The sequence below is a fragment of the Camarhynchus parvulus genome, chromosome 10, assembly GCF_901933205.1.
Source record: "Camarhynchus parvulus chromosome 10, STF_HiC, whole genome shotgun sequence".
Taxonomy (NCBI): Eukaryota; Metazoa; Chordata; class Aves; order Passeriformes; family Thraupidae; genus Camarhynchus; species Camarhynchus parvulus.
Genome location: NC_044580.1, coordinates 9,340,136 through 9,361,010, shown reverse-complemented (window position 1 = coordinate 9,361,010; position 20,875 = coordinate 9,340,136). Strand labels below are relative to the sequence as shown.

Sequence of the window (20,875 nt, the reverse complement as noted above, 5' to 3'; positions counted from 1 at the left end):
GGTCTTTCCCTTCCTAAGCATCCCAGTGTGGTTACCAAGGCACAAAGAGATGAAGGCAGAGTGACATAATGAATTGCCCTGTCTCTGTAGAAGACATGGTAAATTGTAAAACAAACTTGTATAGCAAATTAATAAGCTCAAGCACAAGGCAGGGCACTTCAGAGGGAACAATGTGGACTGCTCTCGGGCTGCAGCTGGACAAAACCAGCCAGCTTTAACAACTGCCTGTTATCAGGGAGCTTATTCAGCCCTCCCCTAGCATGACCTCTGCAGTTAAGCCAGTTCAGAGATACGAACAAGGAAAAAGAAAATATTTTGCACATGCCAGTTTTCCACACTTTAAAGTCCTTGATGTAGCTCATAAAAGGTTTATGAGCAGGAGGAAGCAGAGAATCCAGGCCAGGAAAATTCCTCAAGAGCTCCTAGGCAGCACACCAGCTGGAGCTGCCAAACTACACTGCGGTGGACTTGGAATTGCCAGTGACACCCCCAGGGTCCAGCAGCCAGGAATCAAGAATTAGCTCCCTCCTCCTGCACTGGAGGTGGTTTTGGGTCCTGGCTGAAGTCAGAAGGAAGACAGAGCAAGGAAGGTGTGAAAGGCAGCAGAGGCTGCTGCAGATGGTTTTTACCCCATGTTTTAAAGGAGGCTCAGTGCCATTTGCTAGAGCTATCCCCTGCACAGTCCTGCTTGCACATTAGCTTCAATCTGAACTGCAAACACACAGGGGAAAAGTATTAGCACATGGAGAAGCAGAATAAACATTGAAAATACAATAATGCAATGACACGAGTCAACAGCAGAAAACATTGAGGAGGTCCAGGGATGGGCAATGAAATTATTAGAGGCAAGGAAGAAGGCTTAAAAGGCCAGGAATATTGAGTTTCCATAGGGGATGAACATACAAAGCCTGGTATACTACAGCTATGGACAAAGAATCAGATAATTAAATAAATAAATAGCATTGTCTGTTTAGCTGAACATCAAAAATTTACAGTTGTTATATAAATACCTAAACTTCAGATATATAAATACCTAAACTTCAGGAAAGGATAAGGAATAAATTTTGTTCAATTTTAGATTAGCTCATTATGAGATATTGCAAATGTTTAGACACTTCTGTTTGCCATTAGATTTAATGTGAAAATTCCTATCTATCTTTCCTTCTTCACCCTTATGATTGTCACAGTACTGCTGGCTGCTTTGCTTTTATTTTTTAACACATTTATTAGATGCTGCAGCACTAGAGCACAAAGCAGGAAAAGAAATGACTGTGGCTTCACAGAATCACATGCAACTTGTAAGAGACACTATCAAGCCAGTTCCACAAGGGGATCCCCTTCCCCAGCCTCCTTTGCGACCACAAAATACAGTGGTAAGAGAAAAATAAGATTTTTAGCATTAAAATCCGAAATGTCAGAAAAAACCCCACTATATAAAGTAAACCAAAGGCTTTTTCTGTATTTCATATTCATATGCAAATAGCCAATTAAAATAAATATTTTAAATGGCTCTAGGAAACAGACCATACCCCACAATAAACACAACAAGAATAATTTCCAGTGGCCCTAACAGAAAAACCTTTCTCAACTCCATACCTGGCAACACATTACTTGACAAGGAAACAAAATGAATACATTCTTGCCTGCTTCTAAATTGCGCCATCTCTTAACACAACGTTATCTTTCCATGTTGATTTTGCAGTCACGGCTTCCGGCCTATGAAAGTGCTCTACGTCACTGTCCTCCAGCTGATCACCACACAGACAGCAACCAAAACATGGTGGGATGTGGATGAATCTGTTTGTTTTCCTTCTCAAAGTAAAATCAAGTTAAAAACAATTTCTGCACAGAAACAGTCATAACTAATGGTTACAATGGTTTTCCCCATCTGTCCACATTTCAGGGCAAGATTAGCTTTTATCCAGTGAAGACGAAAAACAGTGAACCTGTGTAGATTTCCTTTAAGACAAAGTATAATTATAAAGTCATTAAAGTCAAGGGAAAGGAGTAATTCACTAATATTTCTTTGGAGGTAACATCCTGTATGCCCTGAAAAAATAAGCTTTCTCACTAAAAATTTTAATAAGCCTTTGGGCTTTCTCTGAAACATTTAAGAATAGCTGGTAAGAAAACAATTAGAAATGAACAGATGTTAAAACCTATGAATATATACACTTCCATATTTTAAAATAAAAACATCTTGTACCAACTGTGGTTGTATATAAGACCAAAAAAACAAAAAAAAATCCCCAAAAAACAAGTCTGCTCCTATTTTTGTTTGCTCCTCCTGCACTTTGCAATAATGCACTGTTAGGTAGATGTTCTGTACTGGAAAGTGTCAAGCACTATTAAAAAGATGAAAATGATTTGCACTGCATTATGGTTTTCACCACTCAAGCTGTTTTTAAAGCACAAATTATTTCTGGCTTTGCTTTGAATAAATTATGATAGCACATATTGGAGAAGTTACTTGGACCACTGAATGCAGTTGTGTGTGGGCTTTACAGCTTTGATAGCTCTGGTAGCTGGCACCATGGCACACTGGTCTGGACATGAACGAAGCAAAAACTCATATGGAAACAGAATGCAGCAGCAGGGAGGCCAAACTTCAGTCAAAATCCCCTATAAACTGCAGAGCAACTCCTCGAGGATTTCATTTATTTATTTCAATTTCAATCTCATAACAGCAATGCCATGCCCCCAGAAATTAATTCATGGAAGATTATTGTACCACTGAGGCAGTTACACTACCACACTCTTCAGCACATTCCCAGGGACACCTCTGACATCATGACAGGAGTATATTTAAAAGGGATTAATGCCTGTTGTGTCTTTTTGTTTAACTACACACTGACTACAGAGAACATTAACACACAATATAATACCAAAACATTGCCTTTTGATCACAGAGCTCGATGGGTAACTACTGCTTCCAGAATATGTCATTTAGAATTTATCGAATTTATTTAACTATCTGCATTACCCAGCTACCAAACTCCTCAAAATAAGAGATGCTGCATTAACTTCTGAACTAACAGCACATCCAGGGCATGGGCTGTGAGGTGAGGGTTCCTCAGAGCACCTCTGCTGCAGAGAGAACTTCAGTCAGAGCTCTCCCTGTCCTGTCCCTGCCTGTGGCAAGGAGAGGGCGCAGCAGGGCAGGTACAGCCCAGGTGTGTGAGGGCACTGCACAAAGGGCACTGCTGTGGCACAGCTTCACCTCAAGCACAGCCCGGTCAAAGGCTCTGCCTGCTCACAGCCCTGCACTGCACAATCCACAGCCTCACCTCCACAATGGCCCCAGCTGGATGGGAACAGTCATTTTCTGTTCAAACTGCTGGAAACCTGCGTGATGCAGTGATGGGAGTTTGACACTCCTTAGCTTACAAGCGGCAACCTCTGTAGTTCAAAACACAAGCTTAATAGGAGGGATTATCTAGAGCTTTGCAACTGATCATTTAAAAAACAAAGCCCCTGCCTCACTTGTTGTACAACTGCAAATTTGCATAGAGGTTGTACTACAAGAAGTTTTAAAGGAATTTAAATTGATACAAGAGAAAATTTCGATAAATCTCACTTTTATCACTAACTTTTACTTCCAAATTACCCCAAGTTAACCACATCCAAATATGCCTACACAATTGTTTAAAGCCTTTTTACCTGATCTACTTCATTTTACAGCAGAGAATTCAGGAGCCACACTGTTTTGTGCTATTTTAGATGCCTGAGGGCATCCCACCCTGGCTCTCAACCGCTGCTAAAAAAGGCATTAAGTCATCTGTCACACCTGCTAGCCCTGACAGATGTCTCAGGTACCCAAAGCATTTAAAATGGCATTAGATATCTATGTTTAGGCTTCTGAATCTTTTCCTTGGTGTCTAGAGAAAGTGCAAACGAGGGGGAGAATTGGTGTCCTGGAGTGTCATTTATCTCAAACACAAGCAGTACAGAAGCAGCAGGAGTGTGAAATCTTTACATTGTCTCACTAATGTATGTTTCCACTCTGCTCCCCCAGATCAATCTGTGCCAAAAGGATACAGTATGTTGTGCATTATTATAAGCAAAAGCTACTGCAATGAGGAAAGCTAGAACAGATTTTGGAGGGTAATAGCATTTCCAAAAAAATCAAACTGGATTTGCATGACAGAGAAGGATGAAATGCCCTTCTTCAACCACAATTCAAGTGGAATCAGTTTCTTGCTCATTTCTCTCACAATTTATTTGTGGCACAGCACAGGGAAAAATAAAGATTTTTTTTCTCCCTGCATTTTTTACATATTGATGCTCTCTGCAATAAAGCACTATGTTGACAACTCTATCTGGACAATCCATAAAGAATCAAAAACAAGATAATGACAAAGAGTCTGAAAATCTACCATCCCAAATGTACTTTCATTTCATCCAGGTGAAATGAAAAAATGAGCTCAGAATACTATAGCAAATAATCTTTTTTCCATCTAGAGTCTTCAGGTATACAAAAGGGTTCCTTATAACATAATACAAATTCTTCCTGGGCTTCTACTTTGAAATTTACTTATGTGGAGTTTAATATTCAGACTTGAATAGTCTTCTAAAGGTTGTCCCAAACAAAGCCACAAAATGTGCCTATTTTACAGCACCTCTTGCCTCCAATTTCTTTTGAGCTGTAGGTCAAGGGATTTCCATGTAATTTTTTAAGCTAGTTTTAAATCATTATAAAAAACAAACCAAACCAAAAAACAAAAACCAAAACACCAAACAACAACAACAAAAAAACCCCCAAACAAACACAAAAAAAACCCCAAAACCCAAAGTAAACCCCCCCCCCCAAAATAAACTCCAAATAAAAGCCAAAAAAGGCATTCTGAATTCCTCCAATAAACCAAAATTTCTATGGCTTTATTTCAGAGTCTTAAAACTGTGCCTCTGTTGTGTGCTTATTTTTCTATATTTTGACATAAATGTTCTTAATAGAAATACTTTTTGCCAAAATTAAAGCTATCATGGTTTCATACCAATCACACAAAGCACCCAAAGGAATGCTGTAGGAAAGAAAATATTTCTAAATCACGACAGAAACAATTACCTCAGACACTTTCTTGGTCATATGAATTTTCTCCAAGACAGTACAATAAATTGTACTCCAAACTGGTTGTGAACAATTGACATTAACCTACCAAGTTAGGTAAGCAGTTAATTAAGCCCTGTAATGAAATGCTTAAAAATAACTCGTTCAGTCTCGGAATCCTCGCAAGTAATTGCACAGCTCCATATCCTTTTCCTGGTTTTACAGTTATTTCTAGGTATAAAAATATTTGGTATATCCCTTTAACTTGGCACTTACATTTACACATACAAAGCAAGGAGTTTATTTCTAAGATAAGCTAATTTAGACATTAGGAACTTGAGGAGAACAGAATGTGTCTGTTGTGGAAGCAGAAATCCCAAGCTACTGGGAAAGGTGCAGTGGTTAGGAGTTATTTGGAGCCACCCCTCAGCCTTAACTCCAAAGATGTTCCACATGAGATAATACTGAGCACCCCTGGGGCACGGGGCAGGCAGCTGGCCCAAGGGAGGAAGCCAAGAGCTGCCCAGAGTCACAGCTCAGCTCTCCTGAAAGCTGCTCCCATGGCTCTCCACACTACACACAGAGAGTGTCTTCACTTGCAAAGGTACTACATTTCCTAAGCAGGAAGAGAAAAATCAATATTGTGTACAGTAAAGGGAAAAATCCCACAAAACAAAACTAGGTTTTTTTTTTCATTACCAAAAGTTGAATGAGTACAAGGTCATCAGCTGGCTACGAAGGGAAATCCACTCACCATCTTGCCATGATGGTGAGTGGATTTTTACCACTTTAAAAAGCAGATAAGAAAATGGAAGTTCTTCATGTCCATGCCATGTTATGATGCCACAAAATCAGTGTTAAAAGAATACCCAGAAAACCAAAACAACCCTGGCTTCCTAGACTTGAAGACTTGAAAGTGGCCCTAAGCAATTTCTCTAGTTTTCTACGTAATCACATGTTCCAATGTTGAGGATGGAGGGAAAATGAACTTTTCCCTTTAGACCACCTGTCTGAACTTAACTAAGCTGATTATTGTTACTGTGCTTATATTGCAGCAGCACCTAGCTGAAGGACGTATATAATCCTTTAAGGCTCCTAATCTAACAGTCATTTCACGGCTTGTTTGAAATAAGCTGACATTAGCACAACAAATGCAATCCCCTGAACACCCCGTATAAACAACAGCAAAGACTGAAAAACCTGCAGGCCAATTTAGGATGTTTTTCCTTGCACCTGTTCCTCTCCCCAAGAGTACATGTCCAAGATGGACTTACCCAGAATGCAGCTTGTGAATCTCAAAAATATCCCCATAACTAGAGGAAAACGTAGAAGATGCTCAGTCTGAAGTTCACTAACGCTGTTCTCACAAACAACTTCTTCAGGTGAAAGTTTTACAAGTATTTTCTTTGTTGAAGGCAGTACTGATTTTCATGTAGCCTGAGCCTGGGATCAAGATGGACCACTAACCTTCTTCAGCTTATTTTAGCCATATACAACTGCCTCATCCAAAAGCTCAAAAATGTAGCACAATAAATTAAGCTGTATTTCCTTTCATTAGACATATTACTATTATAGCTTTACTTTTCTTCTCTCCTCCATCCCCCAGAAAGTTTCAGAAATCTTCATCAAAATTACTTTTTCCTACCCACTTGCACAAATTTAGGTTTTTACAACACAATTATCATCAAAAAGAAAAAAAGAAATGAAGGAGCCCAAGTTTTTCTAAACTGAAAACTGAGAGGTTTTTGTTCGGGTGTTTTTAGTCTGCATTGGTTTTGGAGGGGTTTTTTTGTTTGTTTTGTTGGGTGTTTCTTTCAAAAACAAACACAAAAATGCCAATCAATGTTTGCTACTGAAAAGCAATTCAGACTTTCAGCCCACTAGCCCCGCTGCCATCATGACAATGTCAAAGTTCAGGATTTTCAACATGACAGAAATCCTGATTCAGACTCCCCCTGCTTCCCAACAGCCCCTGCACAAACGCAGGAGTGTTTCCCCAGCAGCTCACAGAGCCCACCCCCAGGAGGGGGACACAGCCCAGTAATTTGGGTAGTCCAACACTGACTTGAGAAAGCTGCCAACACATCCTGCTCTCCACCAACTCAAGGCTGCCAAACCCAGACCACCACACTGAGTGTCAGAATGAAACCTGGAAGCACCATGAGAAGATTGAGAAGTGACAGAGGTGCCTAACACCCAGCTCACAACATTTTCCAAGCTTTCCATCCAGGGTCTCACTTTCTTTGCCCATTGCTCACGGGTGGAGGCTTCCAGGACAACCCCACTGAAGAGCACTCCATAGCCAGACTTTAGCAGCAGCCCCACAGTAAATATGAGTGAGGTCAAAGCTCTTGGCAAAAGCAAAGCTTCCATGTTTCCCCAAGATCTACCAGCATGACCTCCAACACATGTAAATGAAACATCATTCTCATTCAACAGACTGAGCTATATCTGAGTATTCATTAATATGAATAATTCATCGTAAAAGACACAGGGATTTTGAAAATCTTATTTCCATGTAATGATTTAAATTCTATACTAGACATCAAGTTTACATAAAAATGTGCTGTTTAGTAAGTTACTGGAATCACCAGCATTGCATATTTTTGTGGCTTTCTGGATTTTACCAAGGTAAGAAACAGCTGATCAGATTTGCCACTACATTTTATAAATTTTGTAAACATAAACTCAGGAAACAGGGCACCTATCTCTATGTTTATTACAATTCTTACAACAATAATCTGGTCTTTTAAAATATTTGCTGTAAAAAACACATATAACCTTAGTTTTTGTTGTTGAGTTTTTCCTGAAGTTTTTTTGGTTTTCTACATCAAGAGGACAATATTATATAGGAAAACAGTAATGAAGTACAGACCAGACAGATGAAGAAAGTTAAGTGAACCATTACAGATTTTATGCTCTTTATCAAAATTTTCTTTTATTTCAGGGCATATAAAATTCCCAACAGCTGTTTTATGCAGCACAGGAAACTGTTTTCAAACAGTATATTTTGTTGCCTTACCAACTCTTCCCCCTTTCAGACTAATCCTTCACATCATCAAAACCAGAAGATTTACAATAATGAAGTGACAGTAGAGGAGTTTGTATCAGAAGCCAGAGGTGCACATTTCAAGCAGTACAGATACAGTTAAGAGGAAGGCTTCATTGTAAAGAAAAATAATGTGCATAATTCAGCAGCTATGCCATTCCACACACATATAATTAACAAGTCTTCAGCTCATTAGCAGGCTGTATAAAATACATATAATATGCTGTGCAAAACTGATTGTGAATAAAAAGCTCCTCATGCATTAAAATAAATTATTTAAATTGTTTTGAAAGATTGCTATCAGTAGCATTCAAGGATATGATTCCCAAAACTACTCATGGCTCCAGCTTCTTCAGCCTGGTATTTTCACCAGATATCTTGCCATGCTTATTCCAGCATGACACATTTGATCAGTGACTGCTGAGGTCCTGCTCCAACCCTGAGAGGTGAACGGGACCAGGGCATCACAAACGGCTGCCCCAGGTACCCCCATGAACACACAAATTCCCAAAGGCAGGAGGCCCCAGTACCACTGCACTGCGTATTCACTCTGGATGCACAAAGGGCCTTTTTGGGGAGCAACACACTTAGTACACATTGGCATCTTCTCTTTACTTGTCTATATGTCAATTAATAATCTGCACAACTTCAGTGCTGCTTGTCCAGCCACGCAATAAAGGGCCAGGCCTTGCTGCACCCCACGACACCAACACTCAGAGGAGACCCCAACACCACAAAAACGAGTCTCAAGGGATGAAATAGTTACTCCTGAGCTGCAGTGACACCTCCTGGCAACAAATCGAGGACGTCTTTTCCCACAGAGTGCTTTCTCCAGAAAACTCTCGACTTTCAGCCAAAAGGCAACAATCATGGTGCTCCCTTCAGCCTGGCTCCAAAGGCATGCTGCCCAGAATATCAAGCAGAACCTCCTGATTTACAAGGACTGCTGACATTTCAGAAGGAGAGAGGTTAAGATACAGGAATATCAGCTCTAAGATCTCTGGATTTATTGTACCACACACCGGCCTTTCTTGAGTGGCTGGAAAAATTGCTGCAAAAGCTAATCAACTAGCAGCTTAATTCATACCATGAATCTTGTAGAGTGTTTTCTCACTTCACTATGAAGGCCTGTCTGTTTGCTAAGAGTTTATACCTCTGCCCTCCACGGATTCCTGACAAATATTGTAAGCATGATTTTGGTAAGAAAAACGTAAGTTAACAAAGAATTTAAAAAACAGCTTTAGACTATCTGTAACCTAAACATCACAATATGCAGAAAAAAACCATTTCTTCATTCTTCACTGTAGGCAACAAACTCAGTGTAAGTTATAAATTCTGCAGAAAAACAGAGATTGTAATTCCTTATAAGCATTCTAAAATACATTAGATATAGTAGTGGAAGTGAAATTGATTATAGCAGTTTTGAACAGTGGACTAAGAGGCAGAGGGATACCCCTGAAGCTTAGCAAGATCCCCCACATGGAAGAGTCCTGCAGAACTGACAACCCAAATATTTATATTCAAGTGAAAGTCAGACAGTAAATGCGTTTGAGTGTCTAAGTTTAGTTTGTTCAATGTTTTACACAGCAATCTGTGTTTCCCCCAGCCCTGACCAATCACTATACAGAATTCTGAAGGATTTGATTGCTGTCATTATATTACCCCTGTTGTATTTTTTGTGCTGCTTTTATACAGCACAATTTTCTTTAGACTTACATAATAATAGAAAGCTGGATTTTTGCTTGTTTTCTTTTGTGTTGTTCTCTTCCCCCCACCCCAGCTCTTCAAAGGCAATTACAACAATTTTAAGTACTTTGCATATGCTGCAAGGCAATCAAGAAAATTCATTTGACAAACTGGATTACAACTGTCTGCCAGAAAACAAAGTGGTGAAAACATTTCCAACAATTTCTCAATGACTATGTCTGGTAGATGCTCAGAGCACACTGAAATAATGCACAAGGAAGAAGAGTTCTACACTTACAGTTTCAATAAAGCAAAAAGCCCCATGAAAATTATGTATTTCCTCTCGTCACATCCAAAGTTAAACTACAAAACTCTTTTAAACAACTGAAAGCCTAACAAGGTAAATCCCCTTTTGCAAATAATTTCCACCTTCACAAATTCTGTACTCACAGATCATGAGCTGAACCACATTTCTACAAGGTGGCGTGGTTGCAGAGCAGTGTTACTTCTCACACTGCAGTGCTCTCAGGTTTAACTGCATTTGATCTTCACTCCAGCTTATTTTCAAGCCAGTAAATACCTACACGTGCACCAATTCCTTCCACTCTGCACCCATCCATCACCATTGCGGGTAATGCAGTGGTCCTAGAGTGGATTGCAATGGAAATCTCTGCTGCCATCATCATCAGGTAATTTCTCCCCCTCACCCATGCACTTGCAGCCATTCCAGCTCTATGCCCACAGTGAAATGGCTTTCCAGTGTACAGCTCCATCCCCCAAGACAGAGTCACCCACAGGGACACTGTGTACAGAAGTATAACGTGGGAAATCTCAAACTATGCAGGAGTCCTCGCAGCAGTGGAGGGCTCCAGTTGTGTTAATTCACACTGCTTTTCTTTCTGCAGTGGCTTTCAAGCACAGACACATCCCTGCAGGCCTGAGGATCTGCACACAGAATGTTCCCGACTACCCATGGTGTGCCCAAGACAGGACAGGAGCTGTGTGCCTGCCCAAAGTTGCCCAACATTTCCTGTTACAAATGGACATTTTACATAAAGGCTTTTTCCTTGCCTTTTTTTTTTCCTTTTTAAATAAATGATTCATCAGTGGTAAAGCAAGGGCATTACTTTGCTGTATGTGATTTGTTAAGACAAAATGGGAATGCTTTAACAGGGACAAGTAATGTTTTCCTGGGAAAATCTGAAGGCTTTCCTGTATTGGTGAAAACACTCGATATTTGATCAAAACAAAACAATTTTTAACATGTCCTCATGACAGAGCCTAATGATTCACATGGAAGAAGAAAAACTTGCTACTTTATAAGTGTGGGAAATTCTCCATTGAGTTTAGAGTTAACCAGCTGTTTTCTCTAGAAATTCAGCATGTGTTCAACACATTTTATCTTACATATTCGGGGACATGGAAAAACCTCCCCAGATTTATTTAGTTGTTTGGGGTTTTTTAAATTTCGTGGAGCTATGAGCAGGAAAAGCTTCTCTCCTCAAGCAATTTGGAGAAAGAGTGGAGTTTTGTCCATTTTCAAATAGGAAGAAGATTTGACTCACTGCCAGAAAAGGAGTGAGAGATCCAAGGAGACTGTCTAGAAAACACTAAGTTTTAGTTTAGAAAAAAATTTGGATTTGGATACTTGACTTTTTGACTACCATTTATATGCTGTGATTTTTCACTTTTTATGTTATTTTATTAAACAAAAAGACACTTATTACTGCATTAGAATTTGCACTATAAACACACATTTTCATGCTAATAATGTTTATATAATTTCTCATTTATAGCTGAAAAGTCTCATCTTGATCTTTTGCTTTATGAAATAAATGGTTGATTTCTAATCCTTCTGAAGGCAATTTTTCTTTTTAATTTTACAGCCTCAGACAGGTTCATTCACCTGCTCTTTGATTATGGGAAAGTGAAAACAGTAATACTTACTAGAAATGACAAAGTGGGCCTCCCTCACCTCAACCCTAATTCAAAGATGCTGAACATTTGATTTGCTGAACATTGATCTGACATTTTCAGGTTGGCTATGTCTGATTCTCTACCGTGCATTTTCATTATATGTGAAGAACTCACTCTTTTCCTTACCACACACCAACAAACAAATGATGTTAAAGCATTTTTTAAAGCAGATTTTAAAACTTTGGTCAGTATTGGAATTGCAATAGTATTTCCCATTACGAACAAGCAAGACACTACTTGTCAGGAAGAAGTGCAGTGCTGGGCTACTCCTTTTTAGAGCAACTACAAAAAAAGCCAAAATCTTGGCTTTGGGGAGGCTTTGACCTCTCCCAGAGAGACTTGTAACACGTTGTAGACCAAAACTAAGTTCTGTAGAATGGAATAGATATCAAAGTTTGAAGCCTTGGAAGAGTAGCAAGGAAAAGGGGCAAGGCTGTTGACTCAAGAAGATGGCTCTTTTTGGTTTAGAAGCAAACAGAATTCACGAGCAGTTTGTCAGTTACCTTTTAACAAAGAAAATTAGGATCACGTCTCAGCCATTCTGTGCAATGGTTCTGCTCTCACCCTCGGGATGCAATTCTGCTGATTTCAAGAACACGGATGTATCATCTGCTTTCACAGTAACACTACTTGTCAGGGTGAACCCTCTTCACAGAGAAAACTTCATGTGTGGTGTTAGTGGCATGAAAATTCAAGTTCAGAAACATAATACCAGCTACGGGTACATGTTACAGCTGGATACAGAAAATATGTCATATTGTCATGACTAGCTTTGAAGTGGGAGAAAAAGTTGTAGGTGTAAAGAGATCTTAGAGCTAGTGAGCAAACCAAACAGTTGGAGTACAAGGAATTGGGTTCTTTGGATAGACTAAAAGAGATAGAAGTGGTGTATCAGCAGGAAACATAAGGATTAAGGAATACGAAATATTTCTGAGAACTGAAGGAATATGATCAAAACCAGAAGTCACAAAATAAAGGTAAAAGTGGACTTTGTAAAGGGAATTACAACCTAGCAGAACAGGCAGGGTGGATTCAGCAGAAGCTAAGCTAACCTCACTGAAAAAGGTCAGAGTTACTGAAAGGGGAGCTCCTGCTAGCGAAACAAAGTTAAGCATATGTAATTGAAGCTGCTTAAAAGTACTACTGCAAAACTGATAGGGACTCCTCCTGCTCTGGAAGAAAGGACTGAAAAGCTTCTCTTCCAAGTGGAGATCTTCCCTACTTAAGCTAAAGAAGCAGACCCTTGGCTAACAGCAGCATAAGCACTTACTGCGTTTGCAGGCCTGCCACAGGAGCAGAGCGCACAGAAACACAATGACTGTTGCTTGACAAAGGAGGCTGGTCTCAAACATCTGAATTGTATGATAAAGTCAAGTGATCTTCAGCTTACAAGGGAAGAAATAGTTGTTTTATACCATCAAAAAACCTCCCCCAAAACCCCTCCCTCGTTCTCTCATTGAATAACATGCATTTCTAGCTGTGAGACACTGCCCAGTATCAGCCTTCAAAAATACTTCATCTTTCTTTTCCCTTCTCTTACTTTGATTAATAATTATGTTGAAGATTTGTCTGATTTTCTGGACACCATTTACATTAATTCACAATTAATGTATCCACAATATCACCATTTGAGACACAGACTTTTCTCCCTTAAACCTTCCTGTACCTGCCATGCTTACCGACTGATTCCTTGTCTGGAAAAGATATGAGCATTAAGTACTTCCTTGAGGGACCAACAATACTTGATTGCTTCAGATCAAACCCAGGACTGGCTTTATGACCTAGAGTTGCTGCAGATGTGCACTTTTGTAATTTTCTGTTTCACCACAATGCATTCAAGGAGAATCACCTGGAGTATCAGGAATAATCAGTGGAGCTGTAGTATGGCACAGAAAACCAACAGATAAATTGGTATATATTCTCCAGCCTGTGTTTCATCATCTGTCATTAACACCGTCATTTATAAAAGGGTCTTCTGCATTTTGAATCCACCTGGGTTTGAGTTAATTTAAAAATACAGTGCCAAGGCAGGAATTAATTCCCAAGATAAAGGTTTAAGAGAGAGTATTTAAAAATAAATTAAAACCAGTTGTAAAGAGGAGCAGAATTCAATAATAAATTTTCAGTACCTCTCCTTGTGAACAGCAGAGGATGTGATCCTCCCACTCCATGCACATCCCCAAAGGAACCACCCAGTGTTGTCTCAACCCTCAGCACGTCAGCCCCAGTGCTGGAGCACAAGGGGACACGTGGGGGGCTCCACTCCCTCTGTCCCTGGCTGTGACCACCACCTCTGCTGGGCTCTCATGGCACCCAGGAGGACGTGGGATAAACTGAACTCCGAAGACCCACATGTTTTAAAGAAAACCATTTTTGGAAAGTGACAGTCCCCATGTACAGTGCCAAGTATAGCCATGAACTGAGGCATTCAAAAGCTGTAAATTGCTTTGGGCCTATAAATACAGACCCTTTCCAGTGGCTCATTCTTGAGTCCACACAGAAGGAAGCAGCATTAGAAAAACAGTAACTGTGTTACAAATACCATGCTTAAGAAAGACTAAGTTGTTAAACATGTAGATAAAAACACAGACCAAGAAATTGCTTTTCTCACATTTTAACATGTTAAGAAAAGTAATATTTATGCAAGATGTCCTTTAAAATTAGCACATTGCTCTTTTTGACCTTTGAAAATTTCAGCTATCTTCTTTCTCAGACATTTGGCAAACCTGACCTTCTGCTGCAGATTATATGTCCTTAACTCTTCCAGGATCCAACAAAGAATGCTCTCCGACCCCTCCTGTAGCTTTCCCACACTTCCCAACAGAAAGTTCCATAACCTGAACACAGTGAGGTATTTAAACATAAATTTCCAAGACAGAGGAAGACCAACCAAAGATCTGCAGCTAGGTGAGAACTCATTTCAGAACAATAGTTGGGGGTTTTTTTATTTATTTCTATTTTTACAATGACACCATAATCAGAAAACATGCAAATATGAGCATATAAATAAATCTCTATTTTGGGGTGCTGAGAAGTTTCAGCAATTGCTTGTAGCATAATGAATGTTTGTAATTCATTAGATTCTATTTAGAAATGCAAAGCACACCACAACATCAGTGATGCTCTCTTTATCTTAACAAAAAGACTACTACACTTAATGTTCTTCTGACAGAACTAGCATGTTTTAAAATATATAATTCTTTTCTACAATAGAATGTTTTCTATGGTGTGTTCCTATTTGAATTAAATTTACTGTAGTAATGTCATATTTCAGGCAAGCTTCTGCTAATTATCCCAAAGAGCTTCAAAATCTTTACAGTATATTCACTGCATTTACATCTTCTCCACAAACTTACTGGTCTTGTTTATATAATTTTGCAAATGACAAGATGTGTAGGATAACGATCTAAATGAACTAAAAATTGTGTCATGGGCAGATCCTTCATAGATTTGCAATTTGTAGCTGTCAATCTTCCTACAGCTGCTAGATAACAAAACAACAGTTCTTTTCTTCATGCAGACGAGCAAACTCAATAAAGATTGGTAAAGGCTCGTTTCCATAAGAAATCTCTGGTTCTCCACTGCCTATTAAACCTTTCCTTATACACATCCTAATTTCATTCTTGTTTTTCTTAAGGGAAGAAAAACACCATAGCAAGTCTGTGTATTTTAGCATCATATTAACCAAATTTGACTTATGTGAAAAATGGGCTTGCTGGTGGTTAAATATTTTGCTGAAAAGGAAAAATAAAAGGGGAGAAGAGATCTAGAGACTTACAACTCATGCCACACTGTAACTGGAGAACACACAATGGCAGTAATCAAAATGATCATTAAAGGGAGCCAGTGTGTTTTTATATCACCTGCTCAATCAAGACCTGCCTGAAAAGGGCCAAGTTATATTAACATTTGAAAGAGAACACAAACAAACAATAAAGAGAAAAGAAAATCTTACAAAGTTGTGAAATGTATAGGGGTGCTGCCTATAAGATTGGTTTTTTTCTTTTCCTTGCGATGAGGACATAAACTAAACTGTAGTTACAAATGCTGTTAAGAATTGGATCAGAGATCAACATCCACAGTGCCAGGAAAGAAAAGGAATTGAATAAAGATAAAATCATTACAGAAAGAGAAATAAAAAAAGAAAATTAAAACAAATTGCTACTGTTGTAGGGAGGGACTAAATGGCTATATTGAGGGATAATGCAAGCATTTTTTTTCCTGTAAAAACCTTGTATTTGATTTTTAAAACCGCTATAAGGTCTCCTGTTTCTTTAAGGAAAATCTATTATAAGTTTCCATAATCACAATGCCGGTTCCACATCATGGGCTTCCCTTTGAAATCAAACTCTACATTAGACAGAGGTGTTCATAAGATATGTTGCTCCCGAGGGCAAGAAAACTCTAAGCCTCAGCAGACTAATGCACTTAGCAAGTCCATCAAGGATCATCAAACAAAAAGCGTTCAAGGCAGGCACATACATTTGGTCGTCCACTGAGATTAGCACCCAGCACCACCTGATGCACACAAGCAGTTGGGTGTCACGAGTTGTACCACTTCTTACACAAGATATTTTGAATCATTGCTGCCTTACACAGCTAAAGAAATACACCTTTGTGGGTGCAGCAAACAAAGTGATCAGGACACACTTGTAAGAGGAGAGGGTGCTCGCAGGTGCCGGTGCTCAGCGTCCCTGTCAGACAATATTCATTCTCCTCATACATCTCACTGATTACTCGAGATGCACATGGCTTATGATGGCAAAGGGGATTCATGAATGCTGCGGAGAGAGACCTGTTCCAGCACGGCCGCTTCTGCTCCAAGACAACCGAGAAGAGGTAACATAATTTAAAACAAATAAACCTTTCCTCACTCAACGAGTAAAAACGTCTGAGGCTCCAGCTGGGAGCAAAACTGGAAAGAAGAAACACCTGAGAAGAATTAACGGGAACGGCAGCCCCGGCAGTGCCGAGCTCGCAGTCGCCCCAAGTGCCGGGCGGACAGACACACGTACCCCCGGCGGCAGTCCCTCGGTTCGGGGTTCGCCAAAGCACCCGGGAATCACCTCGGCAGAGGCTCCGAGCCGCCCCCACTCAGCCCCGGCCCAGCTCGGCCCCACCTCGCCCCCAGGCTCGGGGCGCCGCAGACAATGGGCGGGCGGCGAGACCCGCCCGGCGCAGCCCCGCGCAGCGCCCGGCATCCCCCGGCACCGCCGCTCCGCGCCGGGCAGCGGCACCGCGGGCGGGCACGGCCGGAGCCGCGGCCGCGGAGCTGGGGGCACCAAGGGAGGAAGGGACGGACTTACGCGGGTGCGGCGGCGGCCGGCGGGCACTGCGCGGCTCCGGGCGCGGCTGGCGGCGCGGCGGACTCGGCGGCGCGGCTGGAGCCCGGCCCGCCCCGCCCCGCTCCGCGCCCCGGCCCGCCCCGCCGCCCCGCCCCGCACCTGTGCCCGCCCCCGCCCATTGTCCGCGGCCCCGCCCGCCCCGCGCACCTGCCCGCGGCCCTGCCGCGCCTCCCCGCGCTGTCCCCGCAGCCGTGAGGCGGCCCCGCTGCCCCGGGCCGCTCTCCCGTATCCCTGGAGGGTGCGCGGCCGCGTCTGAGCGACGCCGCGGCTGCCCCAGCCACCTCCCGGCCGGCCCCAGCCGCGCTGCGAGCGCTCCTCAGCGATCAATGCAGAATGCACTCGACTCAGCTGCGGGGAAAGGTGGCAGGCAGAGACCGTCCTCTGCTCAGTAACTCTTCCACTTTTCCTGCTCTAAACTTTCCCGTGGCACACGGGCTGACTCCCTGGGCTCACCTGGCTCCCGGGGACTGCCAGGTCCCGTCCGGCCGAGGCACCGCCGCTCAGAGAGCGCCTCCGCTCCTCGTTAACACCTGCAGCACAGTTAGAGCAGACAGCTCAGGGTCACTCCCGACGGGCTCCAAGTTCTCCAACAAAAGCCCCAGTTTTTGATTTTAATATGAGAAGGAAATCTTTCTTTTCAGTTTGGGTTTGTGTCGTTGCAGATTTTGCATCGCTAACTTCTCAGAACACTGCATCAGCCAACACCAGAGATAGCTGGCTGCGAATTTGAAAAATAAAAAATAAGCTCATTTCTTTGCAGCCTCCGAGTTTTAGTTTTTGTTTTGGTTTGGCTTGGGGTTTTTTGCTATTGTTTATTAAAGACCAACATTCGTGGAGTTGCAACTGAATGTCTAATCTGAATGCTTCACTCTCATTTTTACTAAAAAATAGAAATAATTTAGCTAGTCCTGAGTTCAGAAAACACATATTCTCTTTGGAAATAGTGGAAACTAAAGCATATAGATGAAAAACTATTTTGCAGTTTATCTTCATGCATAATCTATTAAGGAAAACATCACACCCTTCTCCAGGTACAGGTTCCTCTACAACTAAGTAGTAGGTTTGCTACAGGGGAAGGTGATACTTGTGTGGGGATGAGGACACCAATATATACTAGCTTTTGGTGGTGGTTTTTTTGTTTTGTTTTGTTTTGTTTTTTTGCTCACAGTCCTGTAGAGCAAATTTTGTTTTTCAGATTCTGCAACAGCAGCTCGGCTTACAGCCATAAGCAAGGGAGCTGACTTTGATATCTTCTCTGAAACCCTCCTTCCTTCCTTTTCTATCAGTGGCAGGTGCAGGTCCAGTGCCACAGCCTTTGGCACTTGCTCTGCTGAGCCCTGCCCGCCCGGAGCCCACCTGAGGGACAGCCCGTCCCGCTGCCCTTCTCAGCCTGAAAACCCGTGTGCTGGGTCGGTCTGACACTAGGGGATTACTTGTGTGGGGGATTTGCCCTCAGTGTTTTTGCTGCTTTAATTCTTGGTGACGTTTTTCAGGTTTCCAAACCCCATTTCTTCCTACTTTTCCGAGGAAGCTGAAGCACTCAGGGTCCTTGTTCTGTCTTTGCTTTTGGGAGTGGACTCAGTGTCGGCCATTATTTTACAACTGCACCTAATCTCACTGTCACTGTGACCATGAACCAGACCCAGCCAGGAGGACTGAGCTGGTGGCAGTGCTCGGGTGGCTGCCGAGTGGGAAGGAGCCCGGCTCCCCCACTCACCCTGGCACCTCTCGGCCCTGTCCCGGCTGTGCTCACCTTGTCCGGCTGCCTTGCGCACCTTGCTCCGTCCCGAGTGTCCCTCTCCAGGTGCGGGGCGGCCGTGAGGCGAGCGGGGCCGTCCCGGCTGCACTCGGCCAGCCCTGGCTGGAGCCCAGCGGCGCCCCCAGGGCAGGGCTGAGCCCCTCATGGGAGCTCAGGGCACAGGGGATTGAAGGATCAGGGCGAGGCAGTGAAGGCTCCGCCGAGGGGAAAGGTGGTGGTGGCGGGGGACGGAGTTTTTTAACTTTGTTCTGCTCTATTTTAAATTGTCAATAAATTAAATAAATTTATCCCAAATCAAGTTTTGCCTATGGCAGCAACTGGTCAGTGATCTTCTTGGTTTTATCTCGATCCATGACGTTTTCCCCTCACTGTGTCCCCTGCCCTGTGGAGGAGGACAGTGCCGGAATGGCCGGGTGGGCTGGCGGGGCCGTCAGGCGCTGGAGAGGAGACAGACAATCCTGTTCGGAGCACAGCAGCGCCGGCTCAGGCTCCTACCAGACCTCTGTGTGCTGTGACGGTCCAGCAGTGCCACAGGGATCCTTTTCTGTCCATCCTGCCATCACCACCCAGCTCTTGGCTGCCTTTCCCACTGACTCTGCAGAAGGCATTGAGGGTACTGCGGTCAGGTTTCTCGTGCTGAAATGCCCGTTTGGCAGGAAATCATCCCATTTCACTGCAGTGCAACACTGTCTGAACAGGGCACTTTGGCAGACAGTAGCACCTTTCAGTTTTCTGATTACAATACTTGTGTGAATGTCCTGGAGCCAGGTCAGCCTGTGTATTTGTATCGTGCAGTCTCCTTTGTACAATTACACTGTGACCACATGGGGCAGAAATCTCCATTCACTGTCAATCACTGCACTCTTTGCACTTCCCTTTCTGTCCCACACATGATCTCAGTTGAACATTCGTTACTGGAAAAGAGAATGCTCCCCCTCTCTTGCTTCTTCTTGAAAATGTCTGCTTCAAGTCGTGAGCATTTGTCTGTCTTATAAAATCAGATATTAAATTGCCTGGAATTTATGCTTAGTTCCCTTTAAACAAAATTGTAGATAAATGGTGGGTGATTTTTTTCCCCATGCACTAAATTCAACAAAGATGCAGGTTCACTTAGTCCCCTCAAATACTTAACAGATTTGGATTATCTTTGTTGAATAGTTTTTTGGTGTCTTTTCAGGAAAAGATTCACAAATGGGTAATTTTCATCAATCTTCCCTTTTCTAGTATCTTAAAGGCTAGGTAAATTTTGAAGCATGAAGGAGATTCAGATCTCGTTCTGTTCTCTGCCTGAGTGAATTTCAACTCTCATTGTCATCTACTAAGTTGTTATTTGGGGGTGCAAGGAAAGAGAAAAGAAGATTATTTTTCTGCCAATAATTTTTCAATATGTACAAATAACATTAACTAAAGGAGGAATTAGATCAGATCTCCTCTCAGGTAAGAGCCAGGAGACTAAAGTCCTGCTTATACTTCTCAGCCAATATTTATTTCCACATGGAGCTCAACAGTGCTCCAGCCAGCGAGGCAGGAGGAACCCTGCTTTGCAGCCTGGTGAGAACACTGCTCCCAGATATGGGAATGTGGATGTGAATCACTAACAAGAAAGGGAACTAAGTCCAGAGGGTAAAGGTGGTTTTGATTCTTGCAGTGATAACTTCTCCCGGTAGCTTTCTTAAGCTTTGGGTGCACAAAGAAATTGTTCAAAGTAGGGAAGCTTATTACCAGCTTTTCTCCACTCAGCCTTGTGTTCTCCCTTTTCTTAGTCAGCACTCACTGTAATTTGATGTCATAGCACTTTATCCTTGCCCTTTCAATATCCTAAAATAAAAGCTATTATCTGCTCTGATCTTAATGCCTCGTTCAGTTTATACCAAGTGGTGTAAACTAGAATGCTTCCTGGAATCATAGTTACTTGGCTCTGGAGGCGCTTACCACAAGATGAAGACTTTGTCAGATGACAGGAGAGCCTGTAAAATTTACCACAGTATAGTCAGTCCTGAATGTTGGCAAAG

At 42.2% G+C, this 20,875-nt stretch overlaps 1 protein-coding gene across 1 annotated transcript in view; it reads right to left on the bottom strand.

The window, feature by feature from the left end:
* The window catches only part of SEMA6D (semaphorin 6D), a 209,300-nt gene extending 192,397 nt beyond the window's left edge, over positions 1–16,903 (bottom strand). Inside the window, exon 1 of the mRNA XM_030955304.1 lies at positions 16,775–16,903. The gene's annotated coding sequence lies outside the window, so the exon portion shown is untranslated. The remainder of the gene's footprint in view (positions 1–16,774) is intronic.
* Between the last annotated feature and the right edge of the window lie 3,972 nt (positions 16,904–20,875).